Genomic DNA, 23,300 nt, shown 5'->3' on the forward strand with positions numbered 1-23,300 from the left:
TTGTGACTGTTCATCTTCTCTCTTAACTGGCTCCTTCCCAAACACTCCGTGCTCCCATTTCCAAACTCCATTGTTGCTCCTTTTCAGCTCAAAATCTTCAAGTAACAGGTATGGGTTTTCATTCTTGAACTCCTTTCTACTTGATTTTTTGTTTTTCCCCCTTGATTTTTCGCGTTTGTTTATGTTTTTAAGATGGGTTTGTGTTACGGCTATTGCTCTATGTTCTTGCTAGGCTTGTGGTTGCTGCTGCTTGAGTGTGAAATTATTTTAGTTGATGTTTTTGGTCCTCATCATGTGCTTAGCTAAATTTTTTTTACTCATTTTATCTAAACTTGTGCTGATGAGTTGTTTCTAAATGTTCCCATTGTGGATGTGTAGTTTACTGTGCTGAATGTGCATGTTTTACTGTGTGAATCTATTGGGAGCATCTATGAGTTTCATTATGCTGATTATGAGTCATGTCATTTTCATTCCATTGTATGTCTCATTGACATATATTTGTCTTTAGGATGTCTTCTATCTCTGCTGATTATCCCCTGCATTCTCCCTGTTGCTCTTATGTTTCCTCTTTTAGGCTTGTTTATCCATGTGATTAATCTGAGTAGCATAATGTTTAAGTGTTCAAGTTCATCTGTGTGGCTGCAAATTTCTTTGTTAATTACATGGTATTGACTAGTTCTACACATGTATTGTTATATGCTGTTGTGGCCTTTTCTGATTGTTCACAGATGGCTCCCTTACCTCCGAAGAAGAAAAATCCAGCAAAGAAGGCTGACAAACGACTGAAAATGGATTCTAATCTATTTAGGTCAGTTCAACACTTTGAGAGATACAAAGATTTCTTCTTGAAAGCAGGAATTATTCAGGAAAGATTTAAAGATTTGGAGAATTTAAGAAACTCCTTTCTCCCTAACTGTTTTGAAGGGAGAGGATGGGAAAAGCTTCTGAGCGATCTCCCTGTAGTGTGTGAACCCATGATTAGGGAGTTTTATTCAAATGTTGTGATAAGGGAGAATGATTTAAGCTGCTGGGTTAGAGGTAAAGAATTCATTTTGGATGCACATGTGATAGATGATGTGCTAGGGCTTGAAGGATTAGAAGATCAGGAATTTATCAATTACAAAGATAGGATTGTATCTATTGAAACAGTTCAACAAAGGATAGGTGGACAGAGAGAAGGGAAATGTCTGAATACCACAGCTTTTCCAGTGGACATGAGGTGTCTAACAATAATCATGATGTTTAACCTCTATCCCATAAAGAAGTTGACTACAATCAATTGTGCAAGAGTAATTTTTCTGATGGATCTCAAAGAAAAGAATTTCATTGATATAAGTTCCCACATATATGACACTATTGTGGATGAGAGTAGAACAACTTCTAGGCCAAAATTGATCTTTCCTAGTTTGCTAATGAGGATCTTTAGAAAGAAGGGTGTTCCAATCCCACAAGACATCAGTCCCATGTCCACACCCTCTGCAATTAACAAGCTTACCTGCAAAAGGATAAGTGTTAGACTTCTAGGAAAAGAAGATGAAGGTGATGAACGAGAGGGTGTCCCAATGGAGACTGAGGCAGAAGCAGCAGGGCATGCATCAACCTCAACACCCAGGAGGAGTGGAAAAAGGACTAGAGCATCAACTTCTTGAGATACACCTCCAGATGCTTTCCAAATCATTCTGGAACGACTTGATGGGATCAGAGGAGTCCAAACTGAGCACTCTGAGAGGATGAGAGCCATGCAGGACCAGATTGATGTTTTTTCTGCAAAACTTGACAGCTTCACCACCCAGCATGGACAGTGACCCTTTGGCCATTCCGATCAAAAAGGGGGAGATGCTTCTTTCTGTTGTTGATGACATTGTTGATGAGAAGCAGAAAAGCAGCTCTTAAGGGGGAGTAATATGTTGAGGGGGAGTTGTCAAAATCAGAGACTTTGTTGACTTTGTTTATATATGCTTATGTTTTAATGTTTATATGGGTTTGATACACTGTGGTTTTGGTGTATATTTGTTTCTTACTCATAACTTATATTCTTGGTTTAATCTTTTATATATTTTGTTGATGTTATTCAGAATATTTTGTGTTTGTACCCATGTGCTTTTGTAAGCTTTTAGGGTTAATGTTTTTATGCATATTTTGTAGGCTTTATGGTATGTACCTTGCTTAATGCAGTCTTTATGCTATGTTGAAATCAGTACTTCAATCTAAATGTCTTGCATTTTGATTTATGTACTGTCACTCTTGTGCCCTTGTAGGATTGTTCCTAGATGCATATACCTTGTGTATTATGCATTGGTTAAGTGTTGAGCATACAAGTATCTTGCCTTGTGCTTGTTAACTTGTATGTCCTTGTGTTCATTCCAAGTGTGAATGAGTATTGTGGTCACTAATTTGTAGTGATTACTTGGGTGATCAAGCCATGGTTTGTTTCTTAACTCCATCTTTGCTTGATTACATATTGCCTGTTTCATATGCATTTCACGATTTTCTGCTTACAATGATCATGGTGTATTGTTGTGTTTCAGGAGTCTTATGTTGATATGATTCAAGTGCTTCACAGCTTCTAGAGTTAGGTGTGAGTGAGTTTTGTTCAACTGTTCCCAACTCACATGTTAAGTCTAGAGTCTGTTTTAGGGTTTTGTCACGGAATAGACAAAGGGGGAGATTGTAAGGTTGAATTTATTCAACCATCTAATTGGCTTTATTCCGTGCCAAATTTGCTTGTATTTCAGCATTTAGTAACCCTGTATTTAGGTGGGTTTGTTGTAAGGGTAGTGAGTGAGATAGAGTGAAGTTTGCTCAAGAGTGTGCAAGAAAACAGAGACTCGCGGCTTGGCCTCGCGGGTGACTCGCGGCTGCAAGCCGCCAGACGCAGCACACGTGCCAAGCATGCTGGAAGGTGAACAGTCATGCTAGCTGGAGCACTACAGGACAAAATAGGACAACTGGCCATACGGTTATCTCGCGACTGGATCTCGCGGCTTAGTCAAGCCGCGAGGTCAAGCCGCGAGCCACCCCTGTTTTGTAAAACCTGACGTTTCACATTCCTCTCTCACTCCAGTATAAATACCCCTTTTACCCACGATTGTAAGAGAGCTTCCAAAGAGATTTTTGAGAGAGAAACCCTAAAGAAAAACAAGATTGATTCACCAACAATCTATACATTAGAGTCTCTTCAAATTCCTCAACTCTCTTCCTCTCCATTGTCAAATCCTTGAGAGGCTTTTTACCAAACCTTGTTCTCACCATTTTCATTACTGTGAGAGAGCTGTTTGGATTTCTGGGAAGTAGTTAGGAAGGAACCAATCTTCATTGGTTGATGCTATGGTCTAGTAGCGGAATCCGGGAAGCTAGGAAAGAAAAAGGTTCGGCGCAACCTCGTTGGAGCAAGAAGCTTGGAGGGCTTAGGTGCACTGGGTAGATTAGGCTTGGAGGGTCTATTGCTGTCCACGTATCCCAACTATATTTTCTAGTGGATTGTTTACCGCTTGGAGGGCGGCGGAGAGGTTTTACGCCGAGGGCTTCGGTTTCCTCTTCGATAACACATTGCGTGTTGTCTTTGTGTTTGCATCTTCCTTCCTCTTTATCTTTGCCTTTTTATTATCTGCTGTGGGTTGTGTTTTTAATTTGGCTTAGATAGTTTATCTAATTCTATATTGTAGCTTATGTTCATTTTTCGCACACTAGTTGTTTGACATAATGCTTGAATTGGTTAAGTTGTAATTTGGGGGTCTAAACGTTCAAGGGTGTTTATACACATATTTGAACTTTCATGTAACCATATGAATAATGGACAAACTCCATGAAAGAAAAATGAATGATTCATATAAATCACCTAATGGTAAATGCCTCAAAAAATTCGAATTTGTAAAAAAGTTCGAATTAGTTGAATGTAGAAAGTCTAGAAAAATCGATGGAAAATCAATGAACGTACCAAATCGTGAAGGTGTACATAAGATGTACAGATAGTACTTGTTGAGAAATTTGATTTCGTTGAAAGTACAAAATAATGAAAATTTAATGGAAAAGTATGTACGTGAGATGTATAGATCGTATGTATTTGTTTAAAAATTTGAATTCGTTGAACGTACAAAACTGTGAAAACTCAAGGAAAAATTGTATACATTAGATGTACAAATAGTACGAATTTGTTGAAAAGTTTGAATTCGTTGATTGTGTAAAATCTTGAAAATTCAAATGAAAATTGAAGAACATAACAAATTGAGTAAACTTAATGGAAAATTAATTACATTAGATGTACAGATCATCCAAATTTGTTTCCAAATTTGAAGTCGTCAAATGTACAAAATCTTGAAAATTCAATTTAAAACTATGTACTAATGTACTAATCATCTTGATTTGATGAAAATTTCAAAATTGTTGAACGTACAAAATCGTGAAATCTTAATGGAAAATCGAAATTGTTGAACGTACCAAATTGTGAAAATTCAATGGAAAGTTGTGTACATTAGATGTACAAATATTCTGGACTTGTTGAGAAATTTGATTTCGTTGAAAGTACAAAATCGTGAAAATTCAAGAGAAAATTGTGTACATTAGATGTACAGATCATTCGAATTTGAAAACAAAATTTAGATGTACAGATTGTTCGAATTTGTTGATTGTATAAAATCTTGAAAGTACAAAATAAAATTGTGTAAATTAAATGTACAAATAGTCTGAATTTGTTGAAAAGTTTGAATTTGTTAAATGTACAAAATCGTGAAAATTAAATGGAAAACTATGTACTAATGTACTGATCATCCGAATTTGTTGAAAAATTCGAAATCTAATTTACACAATTTTATTATGTACTTTCAAGATTTTATACAATCAACAAATTCGAACGATCTGCACATCTAAATTTTATTTTTTACAAATTCAAACGATCTGTACATCTAATGTACACAATTTTCTCTTGAATTTTCACGATTTTATACTTTCAACGAAATCAAATTTCTCAACAAGTCCAGAATATTTGTACATCTAATGTACACAATTTTCCATTGAATTTTCATGATTTGGTACGTTCAACAATTTTGATTTTCCATTAAGATTTCACAATTTTGTACATTCAACAATTTTGAAATTTTCATCAAATTAGGATGATTAGTACATTAGTACATAGTTTTAAATTGTTCACTGTTTTCAACAATAATTGCGCCAATGCTAAAAACAGTTTATGCAGAAAACAATGAACAATTTTTATGAGAAAACAGTGAACAGTCTTAATGCAAAAAACAGATTTTATGAATGCAGTAAGCAGCTTCGAATATACAGTAAACATGATGTGTAGAGAGCAAATTTTATTAACGTAGAAACAGATTTTATCCATGCAGAAAAACAAATTCGATTATTGTGAAATTCAAACATGAAAAAACATTCAGATTTGGCTTTTAAATTTAGAAAACACGATTTCACTAAGTGTTTTATGAGAAAACAACGAACAATTTTTTAAACAGTGAACAGAGAATAATTTACACAGAAAAGAGAGTGAACAATTTTTTAAATAATGCTGAACAGAAAATAATTTTATGCAAAATGCTAGAAATAGTTCGAAAGTTCAAATAGTGTAAAAACACCCTTAAACGTTTAAACCCCCAATTTACAAATTAACCAATTCAAGCTTTATGTCAAACAACTAGTGTGCGGAAAATGAACATAAGCTATAATATAGAATTGGAAAAACTATCTAAGCCAAATTAAAATCACAACCCAAAGCAGATAATAAAAGGCAAAGATAAAAGGGAATGAAGATGCAAACACAAAGACAACACGCGATGTGTTATTGAAGAGGAAACCGAAGCCCTCGGCGTAAAACCTCTACGCCGCCCTCCAAGCAGTAAACAATCCACTAGAAAATGTAGTTGGGATACATGGACAGCAATAGACCCTCCAACCCTAATCTACCCAGTGCATCCAAGCCCTCCAAGCTTCTTGCTCTAACGAGGTTGCGCCGAACCTTTTTCTTTTTTAGCTTCCCAGATTCCACTACTAGACCGTAGCATCAACCAATGTAGATTAGTTCCTTCCTAACTGCTTCCCAGAACACCAAACAGCCCTCTCACAGTGATGAATATGGTGAGAACAAGGTTTTGGTAAAATGCCTCTCAAGGGTTTGACAATGGAGAGGAAGAGAGTTGAGGAATTTGAAGAGACTTTAATGTATAAATCGTAGGTGAATCAATCTTGTTTTACTCTAGGATTTCTCTCTCAAAATTCTCTCTGGAAGCTCTATTTCATTTGTGGGTATAAGGGGTATTTATACTGGGGTGAGAGGAGAATGTGAAACGTCAGATTTTTCAAAACAGGGGTGGCTCGCGGCTTGGCCTCGCGACTTGACTAAGTCGCGAGACTCAGTCGCGAGATAACCGTATGACAAGTTGTCTTGTTTTGTCCTATAGTGCTCCAGCTAGCATGACTGTTCTCCTTCTGGCATGCTTGGCACGTGTGCTGCATCTGGCAGCTTGCAGCCGCGAGTCACCCGTGAGATCAAGCCGCGAGTCTTTGTTTTCTTGCACACTCTTAAGCAATCAACACTCTATCTCACTCACTACCCTTACAACAAACCCACCTAAATACAGGGTTACTAAATGCTGAAATACAAGCAAATTTGGCACAGAATAAAGCCAATAAGATGGTTGATTAAATTCAACCTTACATAGTTTATGCAGAAAACAGTGAACAATTTTTATAAGAAAACAGTGAATAGTTTTACTTAATGCAGAAAACAGATTTTATGAATGCAGTAAGCAGATTTGGATATACAGTAAATATGATGTGCAGAGGGAAAATTTTATTAATGTAGAAACAGATTTTATCAATTCAGAAAAATATATTCGATTATTGTGAAATTCAAACATAAAAAAGCATTTAGATTTGGCGTTTAAATTTAGAAAACATGATTTCACTAGGTGTTTTATGAAAAAACAGTGAACAATTTTTTAAATAGTGAACAGAAAATAATTTATGCAAAAAAGAGAGCGAACAATTTCTTAAATAATGTTGAACAGAAAATAATTTTATGCAAAATCGTAGAAATTGTTTATACAGAAAACAGTGAACAATTTTTATGAGAAAACAATGAACAATTTTAATTAATGTAGAAATTAAATTCATATTTCGAAATTAAAATCTCTATATTTTACAATGCTTCTATTTAAATAAATAAAAACATAAAAAAAAAGCTACTTATTTTTATCTTTATGTTTATTTGTTGTTTATCCCTAAACAAAAAAAACAAAACAAAACAAAAAAATAAAATTTACACAGTACTCGAGTTTACCAAACTCGAGTACTGTGTAATTTTTTTTTTTTTTTGTTTTTTTTTTTTTTTTGCATTTTATTTATAAAAAGTACTCGAGCTTGGTATACTCGAGTATTGTGTAAATGGTAATCGAGTTTACCAAGCTCGAGTACCACATAATTTTTTTTAATCGCATAGATCCAACTCAGTAGTGCCACGATGGCAGAACTGATGAGGAACTTGAGTTTCTGAAACTCGAGTTCTGGAAAAAGTGGTAGTTTGCTATTTATTTCCGAAACAGTGTTTTTTTGCTAAAAATTTGAAAAAAAGGTGGTATATGGCCATTTTGGCCCTAAATCTACTGCTACCTCTTGTAGTACTTACTTGTGTAACCACACGCAGCTCCAAATCCACGGACTCTTCTACTGTGAAATTGTTGCACAAAAACACTTTAGTTTGCGACTTTGAGATCTCCACTCAAAGGTTTAAATCATCAATTGTAGTTGATTTGAAGCAACAACTTTACTCTATAATTGGATTTGTTGTTTGCACATGGTCACTAGCTGTAACTTCAAAAGGGTTTGGAAAACTCTAGATCTGTGTGCAAAAAACTGCCCTCTTGGATATGTGAAAACATGCTCTAGGATTTGTATTTACATATACTTAAAATCGACCAAAACCCTAGATCCAATGGTTGAGAGAAAAGATAGATCTGAAATCTAGCATGAATCACAATCGGTCGAGATGTGCATCTCGATTGGTCGAGATAAGTAACACTTATTTGCACATGCTTTCCTGATTTTTTTTTTTTTTTTTGAGTCTTCAACTTTGCTGAACTTCATTTGTTTTTTTTAACTAAATATTTCTAAACTAATTAGCTATCAAACTAAGTTCTAAAGGTTACAATTTGTTCATGGTTGCCAATCTAAAATTATGGACTTTACAAAAATTATAAACTCAAAAAAAAAAAAAAAACTCAATTTTCTAAATCAAAGTATTCTTAAATAAACCCTTGTAATAATATATATATATATATATATAATTATATAAAAAGATTGTGTTTTTAGTTTTTACTAAGAAAAAATCTAAATTGCTTATCAAGAAAAAAAAATCTAAAATTTATATATATATATATATATATATATATAAAAGAAATCAAATACTAAAGTCTAGATTTTCAAAATCTCTCTCTCTCTCCACCCACACACACACATATATAACACATACATAAAGGATAATTAAAATTGAATGAATGACATGACATACATAAGAGATAAGACATTTACACTAAAAATATTTATAAAAAAAGAAAAAGGAAATAAAAAAAGAAAAAAGAAAAAAAAAGAAAAAGAAAGACTTATCATCGACCTTTCGACCTAAAAGAAACTTCAAGCAATTGGTGGTACAAATGATGTTGGGCTCGGAAGAGTGGAGACAAGAGCCATTACTTCCCCCAATATATTTTTAATTTTTAATGGGCTTCTGGCGGTATCTTTATTGACTTTGCTTTCCGTAGTGGACCGCCCCATGCCCATTTGGTTAGTATCCCCCCAAAGCCCACATGAAATAGGCCCAAGTCCCAACGTTTGATTCCTTACTCTCTCTTCTTTTCTTCTTCTTCATTTTTTTTTTTCCTTTTTTAAATTTACCTAGCACGTTGGCATTCTATACTGTCTCCCCTTCGTTTACTTAAAAATTATTCAATAGTACCCATAGTACAACAATGTGGTACTCATTCTTCTCTCATTCATACGGTTATACTATCAAAATAAAGAAAACAAGAATAAGAACTAGTTGAGTCAACTGACAGAGTTGAAGAAGATTGAAACTGATAGAATTCAAGCTAAACTACAAAGCTGATAAACTCTAGCCGTTCTGTAATTCAAGTAGTAAAGCTACATGTCGTTTATACTCGTAAATAGATTAGTTAGTTAGTCATCATGTGTATAACACGTGCTTACTTTAATTGTAACTAACTTAGGTGGTTAGTTTTAGTTTTAGTTTTTTCTGTTATTACTGTTTTCTTCCCTATGCTATGTATATATAGAGCAAAGCCATGTAATTATTCAATTAATGCAAATACACAAATTTCCAATTTCTGTTATGGTATCAGAGCTCTGAAAATTAGGGATTTTGTTTGCTTTCTTATTCTCAATTTCTTTCAAGTCCTTCAATGGCTTCTGCTACAATAGTCCCTGATTCTACTCCACCACAAGATTTATCTATGGCTGATGATCCATTGTTTCTACACTATGAAAAAAGTCCTGGTGCTATTCTCGTCTCCCAAACACTAGTTGGTGAGAATTATCCAGCTTGAGCTAGATCAATTTGAAAGGCTTTGCTTGCTAAGAACAAGTTGGGGTTCATAAATGACACTTTGACTTTATCTTCACCTTTGGTAGAGACACCATCTACAATTCAAGCTTGGATTCGTTTAGATAAAGACACCATCTACAATTCAAGCTTGGATTCGTTTAGATAAAGACACCATCTACAATATGGTTGGAACTTGGAAAATCAATTCAGTTTCACCAAAGATTCAAGCTAGTATCATCTACATGGATACAACTCTAGAGATTTGGAATGATCTCAAGGAACAATTCCCACAAGGAAATGGACTAAGGATCTTCAATTTGCAGAAAGAAATTCCAAAACTCACTCAAGGTGATGCTTCAATCACAGATACTTTTACTCAATTGAATGCCTCCAAATGTGCCTTCGATGTAAACTTAGGAAAATTCCTCTACTATCTAGCCACACATTGGGAAACTAAAGTAAATCTAGACCAATTACTGCTCTATAGAATTTGAAACCTCCTCGGAATCCAAAAGAAGTCCATCATCTTACAAGGATGATTGCTACCTTTAATTGCTTCATATCCAAGTCTACAGACAAGTGTAGATTTTTTTTCAACATCTTAAGAAATGGAAAGACTTCCAGTGGATGGAGGAATGTTAGAGGGCTTTCTTTGAGCTAAAGGCATATTTGGCCCAAGATCCTATTCTTTCTCGACTAGTAGCTTTTGAAATTTTGTACATATATCTGGCCGTGACTAATCACGCAGTAAGCATGGTTTTAATCTGAGTAAAGCGAGAGATCTAGAAGCCGATCTACTATGTGAGCAAAACCCTTTAGGAAGTCAAGGCCAATTACCTCCCTTTAGAGAAAGTAGCCTTGGCCCTTGTACATGCCACTAGGAAGTTGCCTTACTACTTCTAGGCACATACCATGGTAGTATTCACGGAACACCCACTGTAAGCCTTATTCAGACGAACAGATTTCTCGAATGCTACTAGGAAGTTGCCTCACTACTTTTAGGCACATACCGTAAGGGACATCCTTGGGGGCTTTGGATATCAAGTAAAGCCTATAAACATTAATCAAAGGATAGGTTTGGCTGATTTCATCGCCGAGTTCACCCCAATTATTTCCAAAGAAGTAGTGCAAATCTGTGGTGGTTCCTTTGCACAATAAAAAATAATCTCGATATGGCACACATATGTAGATGGGTCTTCTAATTGCTGAGGTGCCGGAGTGGGCATAGTGCTAATTTCACTATAGGGTATCTGGGTGGAAAAATCGTTCAAAAGAGGCTTCCGAGCATCTAACAATGAAGCAAAATATGAAGCACTCTTAGCAGGATTGCGGATGGCTAATATCCGAGATACGGATGTCAAAAGGTTCATATGGAGAAACATCGTGACTTGTTCTGGTGTACCTAAGGTTCTCATCTCGGATAATGGGCTCCAATTCAATTGAAAGGCCTTCCGACAATAATGCTTGAAATTGGGGATTACCAAAAGGTACTAAACGCCATCCTACCCCTCGGGAAATGAATAAGCTAAAGAAACAAACAAGTCCATAATCAATGGTTTGAAGAGAAGAATAGATGACTCTAAAGGGAAATGGACTAAGGAACTCCCAAGTGTATTATAGGCATATCGAACTACACCAAGAAGATCCATATGAGAAACTCCATTTTCTATGACCTGTGGTACTGAAGCTGTAATACCCGTGAAAGTGGGGCTACCTACTTCCTGAATCGATTAGTTTGAGGAAGAAGAGAACAACCATTTGTTGGGCAAGTGACTAGACTTTATTGAAGAAAACTGCAAAGTTTCCTTGATAAAGCTTGCGAATTACCAACAACAGGTTATTCGTGGGGTATAATAAGGATGTGAAGTGTAGGAATTTCATTTTGGGGGACCTAGTGTTAAGAAAAGTCTTGGGGAACACTAGAGACCCAACTTAGGGCAAGCTCGAACCTAACGAGGAAGGCCTGTATCGAGTCACATCTATTACAGGGATATGGGCTTACCGCTTAGAAGATTTAGGCGAAAGGCCTGTAGCTTGACCGTGTCATGTATCTAGCTCAAAGAAATATTACTTTTGATTAATATATTGATGTTTGTTTTATTCTCATCTCGTTTTCATCAAGTGTATAGGTCAACGAATCCAGATTCAATCAGTCCATCTGTGAAAAAAAACAACCATATCACGTTAAAAAAGATAAAGAACTATAGAGTACTAGACCATGTCTTTACCTTGGACAGCATTACAACTACTCAAAGCACTAGACCATGTCTTTATTTTGGGCGGAGTGATAAAATCTAGGGGAACTAGACGCTATCTTTACCTTGGGTGTGCCTTGAACAAAATTTTTTGCTTTAAATCAACTCCAAGGTCACTAACAAAAAAGGAAATTGAGGCATGGCCGAAGTGGAAGCCATGCAAATGGTTTGCCCAAGCTAAGTAAAAAAGACAAAAAAAAAAGATATATATATATATATATATATATATATCCTTGTAGATTACTAAAGTCATAAAATTGAATGCATATAAAACAACAAAAACAACAACAAAATATTCTTTTGATTAAATATTTAAGCACAATTACAAAAGGAGCCCCTCAATGGGGGAAATTTAATAAAATTCAAGCCGTGCCCCCTGCCACTGGATCCGTAGCCTCGACAGCTGCATCCATAGTTGAGTTCTCAATTTCTTGAACCGGAGAAGCATCATCTTTAATCTCCAGCACCTCCGAATTAGGTACCGTGATCAAGTTTTCGAGGTAAGGGATGTTCTCTTCAACTCGGAGGGAAGAGTTGGCTTCGACCTGTAGCTTGTCCAAGGCAGTCGCCCAGCCTAAGGCGAAATATGTTCAAAGATTATTCTGCACCTCGGGCCTTACAGATGAGATGCAGTCCTTTTGCCCTAGGTAGTAGGCTGCTTGGAGCTTGTTGTTGGTAGCCTAGGTTTTGGCCGTCAACTTGGCCGTCTTCTCAGCAAGGGCCTTATTGACCTCCTCAAGCTCCTTCTCCAAGGTGTCTTCCCTTTTGGTAATTGCCTTTATGTTTTGCTTGGCCTTAACTTTGAGTCTTTCGGATTTGGTCACTTTAGATATAACATTTGAGATCTTTTTTAGGAGACCTTCATTGTCCGCTTTAACCTCTCTTAGCTTTTCTTTCACCCCTTAATACCTATCTTGTACCACGGCAACGCATTGACAGCCTTGTGTTAACACCCTATTTTGCAACCTGCATTTAACTTCACTTGGAGGGTAAAAAGGTAATTTTGCCTTAAAAATATGCATCTTGATTTTGTTCAATAGATTCTTAATCTCATTTCACCAAAATTATCTTGATATTATAACGATCAAATCGACTGGTCATAAGCTCTAATCGGACCACCAGATGGAAAGTTATCATTAAATCAAATTTTAAAGGTTGAGGTGCACCATCACAAATTGAGTCCAACTTTATGTGATTATGAACAATTGATTTCAATTGGTTATAAGTATAATAAATTTGAGATCGATGATGTGTCATAATTTGATTGGTTAGGACTACATTTTATGATAGGGTTGCACACACACTTAATTAACTAGATAGTTAAACATTAATTTTTCAATGAGTAATTTGTGTAATTATCTTTTAATTAGAGTAAATTTGGAACTAATTAAGTCTGAAATGGGAGTGATTGGAGCCATTTAATGTTAATTGGAAGCTAATTTGGGACCTATTAATGTTAATTGTGCTGAAATCATTTTCTAACAAATGACCTCTACTCACCATTTCATCGATATCTCTCAAAATATTTTGAATCTGTAAATGAGGTTAATTTTCCCAGAAACTAGACATCCGGGGCTTCAATTTGAGCACAAGAATGAGACAATTCTGATCAGAATTGAGTCAGATATGATTTTTCGAAGTTGGCTCTACAAGCTGTTACAGCAGCTACAGGAAAACTGAACTTTGCTTGCTCACTCTCATCAATCTTCACATTTAATGCACCAGATTCCTCCAAAGGCTAAAATGAGGTCTAGGTTCATGATTCTTTGTCAACTCTTATTAAATGGCATTCCATTCATATTTCCTCCATCACTACTATATAAACCTCTCATCTCCTTCATTCTAGGACCAAAAAAAAAAAAAAAAAAAAAAAACCCCTCCCTTCCCTCTCTTGAGTTCTAGTGAAGTTGAGTAGTTTTGTCATATCTTAGTCTTTCTAAGACTCAAGGTATTGAGTGAGACTAACTCTGCCTCTTCTAACTCTTCTTTTCCTTCACCCTTAGGACACCTGCCAAGAGTCTCCTCCTCCACCATATGGATCTTACATGAAGGTATAATTCCTTTCCCTAACTTGTTTTTTTGTGTTGCCATGATGAAAATTTAGGATTAAAGCATGATAGTAACTATTTAATTCTCTTGAATATGTTTGAATGTTCTTAAATGTTCTTATGTGTTCTTCATATGTTCTTGGTTGTTTATCACATGTTCATGCATAACACTAGTTTCGATCTTAAATCCACATCAAAAAACATGAAAAAGATGTTTGTTTAATAATTCTTTTAAATTCTTGAATTTAGGATATCACCATCCACACATACTCACTAGAGTTTATTTTTCAATTCAAATGTCATGTTTAATAAATTGAATTAAGGTTTATCACATGCACACACTTTAAATTCAACATGCAAATTGATTGATAACATATTGGATGATGTGATATGAATGTTGGCCACCATAGTCTAAAAGACCGGTTTCACCGGGCAAGGTGGGTGCCTAACACCTTCCCATCTTGTAACATAGCCTCCGAACTTAGATCAATGGTTGATAGACCAATGTTTATCCTTGTAATTTTCAAATTTTAGATTGTAACTAGGAAATAGAGCTATGTACTTTATCTTAAATTGTATCTAGGACCAAAACCATGTAATTTTCCTATGATCAATGTAAATTCAATTTCAAATTAATAAAATGAGGAATTTTTCAATTATGGTTTTCTTATTTTTCCAATAATTAAATAAGTAACAACTCCATTGTAAAACCCTTAATCTAAAGAGAAAAGTATAACTAGTCGAACCTTCATTTTGAGAGGTAATAACACAACTCCACCCATTCACGTGGGTTTGGCCCAACATCCTATCAAAACGGGCCGATGGCGCAGTCTCTCACACCTTGTAAAGCGAAAGTTGGAGGGAAGAAAGTCAGTGTCTTAAAATAATAATATATGAAATAGGAAAGAGATAATATATATATATATATATATATATGTATAGTAAAATGTACTATCACGGCCTCCCTTTTCATGTTAAGAAGGTCTTCATAATCCCACTCCTCCCAGTTCCTCATGTCTTCAAGGAGAAGCAAGGCCTTGCCCACGCATTCAGCCACGTGTCCTCTCCATGGCCTTACTCTCTCAGTGGTAGAAAGAGGCTGCCCATCCAATAGAAAAGCCCTAGCATAGGGCACAAAAACTACCTCCTTGGAGGGATTTGTTTTAGTATTGACAGTAGAGCATTCTACTGCAATAGGTTGCACCGCTAAGCTTAAGGTCTCAGTGTCTCCTCTCTAATTCTTCCTTCCTTCTTGAGATCCTCGGGAAGGAATAGTGGTGGGGAGAACAGCTTGAGAGGAAGTTAGGTCTGAACAACAGGGGGTGGAGTTTGGGTTTTGAGTGGGCCAAGGCATAGCCAGCACCTGGTTGAGGGAAACAATGCTCATTTCCAAAGGTATGCCTTCGTCCATGGAGATGCCCTCAGTCTTAGGATTTTGGGGCTTAGTTATAGGGTTTTAAGATGATGAGTTTCCCATTCTTCTTCTTCTTCTTCTTCTTCTTCTTCGCGATTGGGTAGCCGAGATGGCTACAGTGACGCCGAGACTTTTTGGAGTGAAGGGTTGAGGAGAGTTACTCCGCTCAATCTCTATCATAGAGAGTACGTACCCCCTAACTCGGACGTTAATAAAGGGAAGCCGAGGATCTCCGGCCTTAATTGCTTTGCCAACATTCTGAAAGCTCCAGTACACAGGAGTGTACCTGAGGATAAGATGTGCTGCCTGCAATTGACCGTCCGAATACATGTAGATCGAGGACCTCAAGAGCTTGTTTAAGTTGGTAGAATTGATCAATTGCCTCCTCTTTTGGAAAGTGTAGTCCTTTGAGAGAAACAACATACAAAATAAAACAAGTTAGTGAAAGAAATGACATTGAAAAATTGAGGAATCAAAAGAACCTAGTATTCCTACCCACTCGCTCTACCCATTGATATTGGACACGGACGTTTGTCAAGATACCAGCTCCCTGTGACCATGAGGTAATCTCCCTGTGTCTCTTTGTCCGAGTTTGAGAGACAAGATATCAATCTTAATTCCTCATCCTGGGCCTTAAAATAAAAGCCTAAGATCTTATTGTCTTGAAAACTATGAACAAAGTTAATATCATCCTTGATAAGATTAAGGCTAAATCTCCTATTTAGCTCAGCTACACTACTAACTTGCCTAAAGATATTGGGGGTACATTGGTCAGGACATAACATAAAATGCCTCAAAAATTTTGTAAGGATTTTACTCATATGAATCCTACCCCCCCCCCCCCCCCAAACTAAGGTGATAACTACTCTCCCTTCCACCATTACAAAATCCACCTTTGACTTCAGGCAATAGCTTAACTCGACGTCATCAGGGATTCCATATATCCTCCTAAACTCTACTAACCTCTCAAGAGAATCAACACAAGGTTAAATCTACCCATTCTGTCTATTTTTAAAGGATTTGAAGGTCAAAGAGAAGAAGAAAGAAGAAATAATAAAAGCGGAAGAAGGAAAGAAGGACGGGAAGAGAACTTACTAAAGAAGAAATTGGATTGGATCACCAGGGAGGCTCAAGTATACCTAGAACACTCTAGCTCTCAAGGAAATGGAAGAAAGAACGGAAGAAAATGGGAACCCATGAGTTGGTTTGGGTTCCCCATTATATATAGGGGGAAAGGAGTGGGAAACAATGAAAAAGGACCTTTAGGTCCATGCCCCTTCAATTCCCCAAAACGACATCTGACCATCTGAAGGTACACATGCCGTGTAATGGAGTAATGGGGAACTGGTCATGTTTAGGACAATCAATGCCTAATTGCGTCGCATCTCATCAATGTTAGTTAATGATTGTCGCACATCTTTAGCCATGATCTCCACCTTTCTAGGTGTAGTGCCTTTTAGAATGAAGAGTAACAATATTCCTTTGTCTTGGCTATGTAAGAATATTCCCCAATGTGAGATTGTAGCAAAGGGTGCTCGCATGTTCATACTTCTTTCTATTGGGACTTTCTTGTGTTTGGATTTAGGCAATACCGTGAATCTACGCTACTTGAGGAGCTTAAGAAAAATTGAACATCCCCAGAATTATGATTGGGGCGGCATGGCCTATGCTACTCTGATGCATTTCATGACCTAACTCTCTAAGCGGAGTCTTTCAAGCTTGGGTGGGGCTCGATTTGTATGGTAGGTGAAGTTTGGTATTTATTTGGCTATGTGGTAATGATGTTGTGAATTTTTCAGGTTTGGATGTATGAGTATTTTAGGGTTGGTCCAGAAATTTGGGAGGAGGCTACTGGTATTTTTCCTAGATTTCTTTGTTGGTTGCCCAAATATTGTTTTACTATACTTTCCAGGTGTTCTTTGGAGATTTGGCGCTTGGTGATTGACAATCTGACCATTGATGATGTGAATTCCTTCTTCCTTCTCCTTTTAAATCTTTGGCACTTGGTGATGATTCAGACTCTTCTCTTTTTGAGTTCCTTTTGTGATTTTTTAGATGAACTTAAATCCTTGGGATAGATGTGAGGGGTATGCTGAGTATAAGCGGGCTCTAGAACTGAATGGCCACCAAGTATTGTTTGAATGTGGGCATGGAAAGTATTGGTATCTTGGTGATCGGGTGTTGCCCCAATTTGAACATGTCTATCCTCCTACCACAATTCCAACTCCTCCATTTCTCACTGTTCGATTGGCTGACTTTCTAGTTGATGAAGAGATTACTCGAGCTAGTGATGGCTATGTTGTTGCCAGAGTAGAAGGAAATTATGCTGAATATGTTCGGGATCATCTGCAAGGTTGCTTGGTTGGCAAAACGGTATTTCTCTTCCCTTCTAAGATCAAACTTTTTTTCTACAAATTCCTTTTCCATATTTTTGCTTGGTAACAATATTTGAATATTGGACTTTCAGCCTCCATCTTTTGAAGGAGAGGAAAAGGGAGAGGAAGAGATTCCCTCCCCTCATCATGCTGGTGGTTCTTCTAGTTCTTTCACAGAGACTTATCCTCATTTTCCGGCATGACAATATGATGTGATGAATCCTGATGGAACGTATAGTTCCATACCTTTGACTAGGCTAGAGCATGTACCAAATGTTCCTTGGCCTAATCCGGTGTGTTCTCCTTATTTCTTGAATGACTTCTAACTCGGTAGAGTTGCACTTCAGGTTGATGTGGATCTTGTGGAAGAATGCATGCGGATGATTGGAGGATTGCAGTCATTGGCTCGCACTCAATCCTCCCAATATATGCTTAATGATGCGAACTGGGTATGCCATGTTTCTTCCTGAGCACTCTTGCTTGAACTGTGCTTGATGGTGGAATTAACACTTGATTCTATTGACTTTTTAGGCACATAGAATGGAAACTGCTGATGCTACCGAAAGGACTTTAGAGGAAAGGATTAGAAGCCTCGAACTTGAAAATTGTCAATACGATCCCCACTTTTTCTCAAGTCAAGAAGGAAATACTGAAGGTGGCTCCTCTAGAGGTGGATCAAGGAGGTCCTCATGTAGGCGGACTCGAAGTCCTAATGATGCATGATCTGTATTTTTATTTTTCCTGCAAAACAAAAGGAAGTGTTCCTTAGTCAATCTTGTATTATTTCCCATGTTTAGTTCTTTGTCCTTGGCATCACCACGGATCATGTAGAAACGTTAACTAAGACAAGTTTAGAATTCACTTGATGAGATCTTGTAGTACTAATTTAAACTTATCTTGCTTAGCTCTACTAGAATCTGTACTTACTTGGATGAGGCAAAGCCAAATGCCCCTAGTTCAAAAATTAATGTGAATTTAGAAAATTCTTATTTTGTAGTGACCTTAATAAAGAAAAATTTGAGTAAAACAAGATCACAATCACAAAAATGAGCAAAACAAGGATTGCTGGGATGATGGGCCAATGGGTTCTTGTTGGAGTGTTGATTGGCACATTTAAACTGAAGATTGATGGTGATTGTTGAGTAGATGAAAGATCCATGTCCACTTCCTGCAAAAGATTCTTTCCATGAGCTTGTTAGTAATCAGTTATTATAAAAATGTTTTGGGCTAATGCCCCTAGTTTAGACTTGCTTGCATAGAAAATTAATGATATGCTTAATACAAAACAGATCTTCCTAGCCTAAATTCACATAAAGAAATGTCTTGATTTTGAGCCTTTGAGATTTTTTTTTTTTTTTTTTTTTTTTGGAGTGATTGTGACCAGGCCTTTTGAAAAGGCTGCCTACGTACCTCTCTCATAGAGGATTAGGTCCAGGCATAGTTTGAAAAAAAAAAGTTTTGAAAAATGAATTTTTGAAATGAGACTTCTTTTTTTTATTTTTTTTCTCGAAGCAATTTACTTAGAATGAGATTTTTTTTTTTTTTTTAATTTTATCTTTTTTAGATGAACAAAAGGTGATCCTTTGAACAACCTCTTTGACCAATCATAATGCTTAATTGTTAACTCGATCTCATTGGCTAGAAGGGATTTGAAATCATTAAAAACATGTAAACAAATTTGCTTCTTCATTCTGAAAAAATTTTAGATTAAGTCTTCAAAGATAATCAAAGAAATAAAATGCTTGGGAATCACACATATTGGGAGTAAGCAAGAAAGGGAAAAGTCCTAAGTTTGAAGATTTGAAATTTTTTGAGAATTTGGAAATTTGTTCTCTTGAGAGTCATTTTCTGTTGGGAGCAAACAAAGTGAGTGTTTGGGGCTTAGAAAAAAATTTTGGTCCTTTGTGTTGGGAAATTTAGACCCTGGTTGATAGAATTAACAAGTTTTAAACCCAAGTTGTTAATTAGATTTATTATGTATAAAACTTGTTAAAACAAACAAACATCAATATCATGTCAAAATCATGCTGCGGAAAAATAAATAAGACAAGATATGATGACCTAGGAAAACCAATGAAACAAACTAGTTTCACAGTAAAAAACTTGAGAGGAAACCATCCCGAAAAGTAATCCACTATAGTAAAGAGAAGTTTCAGATCTAGTACAAAACATTTGTTTCTAAACTCTACAATCTCCGTAAATGAAGTCGCAGCAGAAACCTTCTACCGCTTCAGAATTTCTGAACTCTTCAATATATGAACGCCACCCTTTGATGCACGAATCCCAGTATGTGACTAACCAATTGCACGGATCCTAGTACGCGACTTAATCACTAACTAGAAGAAGATTGTTGGTTGCAAAGTTCTTCACTTCCGCTCTGTTTGTTTCGTTGGAAAACCTTCTATAAAGATAGTTTTCCACATTTTCCAGTGTTTGGTAGCACACAAAAAAACTGGTCAACGGAAAACTATCTTTAGTTAATGAAAAATCTTAATAAAAATAAGGCTTGTTTTCTATAGGTTGTTTTCCAAAAAAAAAAAAAAAAAATTGTAAAACAATCTCTCTCTCATGGTACACTCTCTCACTCTTTCTCTCTTCCATTTTCTTTTTCTTTCCTCACACCCTTACTGTCACCAACTCTGGTCTCCCCTCTTCCATAGATCTCTCTCTCTCTCTCTCTCTCTCTCTCTCTCTCTCTCCATGTTTCTCTTCCCCTTTATAACATAGTTCTCTAATTAGATTTTTCTTTTTCCCCTCAATACTCAGTAATTATTTCATTCTTCTCTACCAAAATCTCAATTATTTATTTTGAATTTCAAACTTGATTTTATTTTTTTCTCTAAGAAATTTTTGGTTTGATAGATTGCAAGTAATTCTTTTTTGTACATAAAAGTGTTAAAAAAATATAAAAAATAAAAAATAAGAAGAAAGAATGAATAAAGTAACAGACGAAAATTTTAAACATAGTGCCTATACGGCTCTAAATTGCTTTTACATAGGATAATCTTTACAATAGATTAATAATATTGTTATATAATATTTGTTGGTAGATACATTATGCAGATACTATGCAGTGATAATATATTATGTAGATACATTATATAAATACATAATTTCGAGTAATATTAAAGACGTGGTTGACTATAGTAGACAGTTAGTGTACTAGCAAAAAGAATAGACAATTAAAAGTTGTTGTTATTTGTACTTATTAAAGATGTATTCCTATGTCAATTTTATGTATATAGACAAATGGTTGATATATATATGTATGTATGTATGGACGTTACTGTCCATATATATATATGAGTAAGATGAGTAGTAGAGATCAGAAAAATTTGACAACTAATTTTGATTGTATCTATTGTCAAAATTTTAGTATGAAAACCAATTTTATATATATATATATATATATATATATTGATTACATTAGTTGGTTTACATAATACACATGTTTTAAATTACACAAGAAATATAAAAAATAAAAATAAAAATTTGCATACCAAACACCAGAAAACATTATTTAGCTCATTTTCAAAGTCGTTACCAAACACTGGAAAATGATACAGCTTTCTAGAAAATGCTCTTTGGAAAATGAACAATTTTCCAGAAAACGTTTATGCTGAAACAAACAAAGTGTTCATCAACAATGAAGATCAAGAAGCACTTGGTTACAAAACCCTAAGGTGTAAAGACGCAGTAGTTTCTTTCAGAGAGAATAAGGCATTGGTCACCATTTGCATATGTTCTCCTTGTATTCTTATATGTGACGACCTCTAAAATAAGCCTTATACAGGTCTAGGGTTGTGAGAAAAGAAACCCTACACATACATGTCAGCATTGGCCGAAAATCATATCTGAAAATTTGAATTCCCGTAACCTCGATCGATCGAGAGGTGTCGAGTTTTAAACTTCGACAGATACAGCTATCGAGAAGCTATCGAGGAGTTGTCGAAGAGACAAGAGCTTTCTTGATCGATCCACCAGTTATCGAAAGGTGTCAAAATTACGATAACAATCAATTGAAGAGCTCGATAGATAGCCTAGCTGTCGAGAGATGTCGAGCAGTTGTCGAGCTATTTGTCCAGCTTTAATGAACAACTTTTCTTCACTTGTTTCTTGGTCCAATCTTCATGGCTTTAATACTAGACTTAAAAAACATGTTTCTTAAAGTATTAAACACATCTTAGATCTACCCAAATACAAGTAAAGTGTGTTTTGTCAAATGATTAGCCAATTACATAAAATAGTGACATATGTTCTCAACAAGTGAATCACGTATGTCCTAACAATCTCCCCTTTTGGCAATCCGTGACAAAACCACAACAAACAAATGAACATATGAGAGAAGTCATAAATCACTCAACTCATATTCACTTGTTGAATACAATAAAATCTATCCTAACACAAACTCTTGAAAAAAATTGCAAGAAAGGAGTTTATGACAAGAAGACTTTGACAACCTGTATTTCTGAAACATTTTAAACAAAACTCATCAAGGCATCTTAATGTGAAACAGAAATAATAGATTGCATACAAGCATAAGAAACATGTGTATAAAGAGAGAAAAGAAACAACACATGTAAGGGTAGGTGAAAGAAACATACATCCACATATAAAGAGAATAAGTACAACATATGTGTAAAAATGGTCGCAAGTCTTTATGTACAAGAATAAGGAAGTAAGCACTCCCCCTAACAAGAAGAAACACATCTCCCCCTTACAAAGGCATGCATTTCTCCCCCTAACATGTTGAATGTTAAAAGGAAACCACATATTCTCCACAATTTCTCCCCCTTTTTGTCATGATTGACAAAGGGTAAAAGAAGCTAGAAAGCTTCACCTGAGAAACATAAAGTTGATCAAGGATGATTAAGGGGGTACAAGAAATCCATATAAATGCATGAATGTAATGAAACAAGATGCTATGGATGACAAGATAATAGAAAGATGCAAAACATGTGAAAGACAAATCTTTCAACAAGAAAAAATGTCATGCTCATAGATCCCAAACACACACACACACACACTAAACAAGTCTAATCAATTTTATATTTCAAAAACAAGTTAATATAGTTAAGTGAGTATACATTAACACATGTATTCCTTATGATGACCAAATCACATTGTACCTACACATGTATCAAAAGTAGCAAAGAATATTGCATGTTGTGTGTGAAAAACATCGCAAGATTGCATAAGTGTCAACTAGTTATGACGATTTGAGATATGAGAAAATCACTATAACTCACACAAAATCATAACTGTTTGATAGGAACTATCAACTTTGAGGTACATCCTATAACTCCCACATCTCCTAGCATACACGCTTGCAATCATATTTAAAACATTTTTGATCTTTTTCCTTTTTATTTTCTTTGCGTATTTTTCTTTTAAGCACATCATGCATGGGTATATAAGAGATAGAAAAGAAATACCCAATGATGGTAAGCATTTGACATTCCAATTTTGCTATGCGGAAGCACACAAATGTCATTGACATTACACTTTTGCTATGCCGAAGCATACAAGTGTCATATTATGATTGGCGGGCAACAGTGGTGAGATGATTATTTTTTCCTTTCTCTTAGGATTTTCTAGTCCTTCCCGTCAAAAAGAGTGATACGAGTGTTAAGTACAAGAGAT

Source organism: Quercus robur, chromosome 7 (genome assembly GCF_932294415.1).
Source record: "Quercus robur chromosome 7, dhQueRobu3.1, whole genome shotgun sequence".
In the NCBI taxonomy this organism is placed as follows: Eukaryota; Viridiplantae; Streptophyta; class Magnoliopsida; order Fagales; family Fagaceae; genus Quercus; species Quercus robur.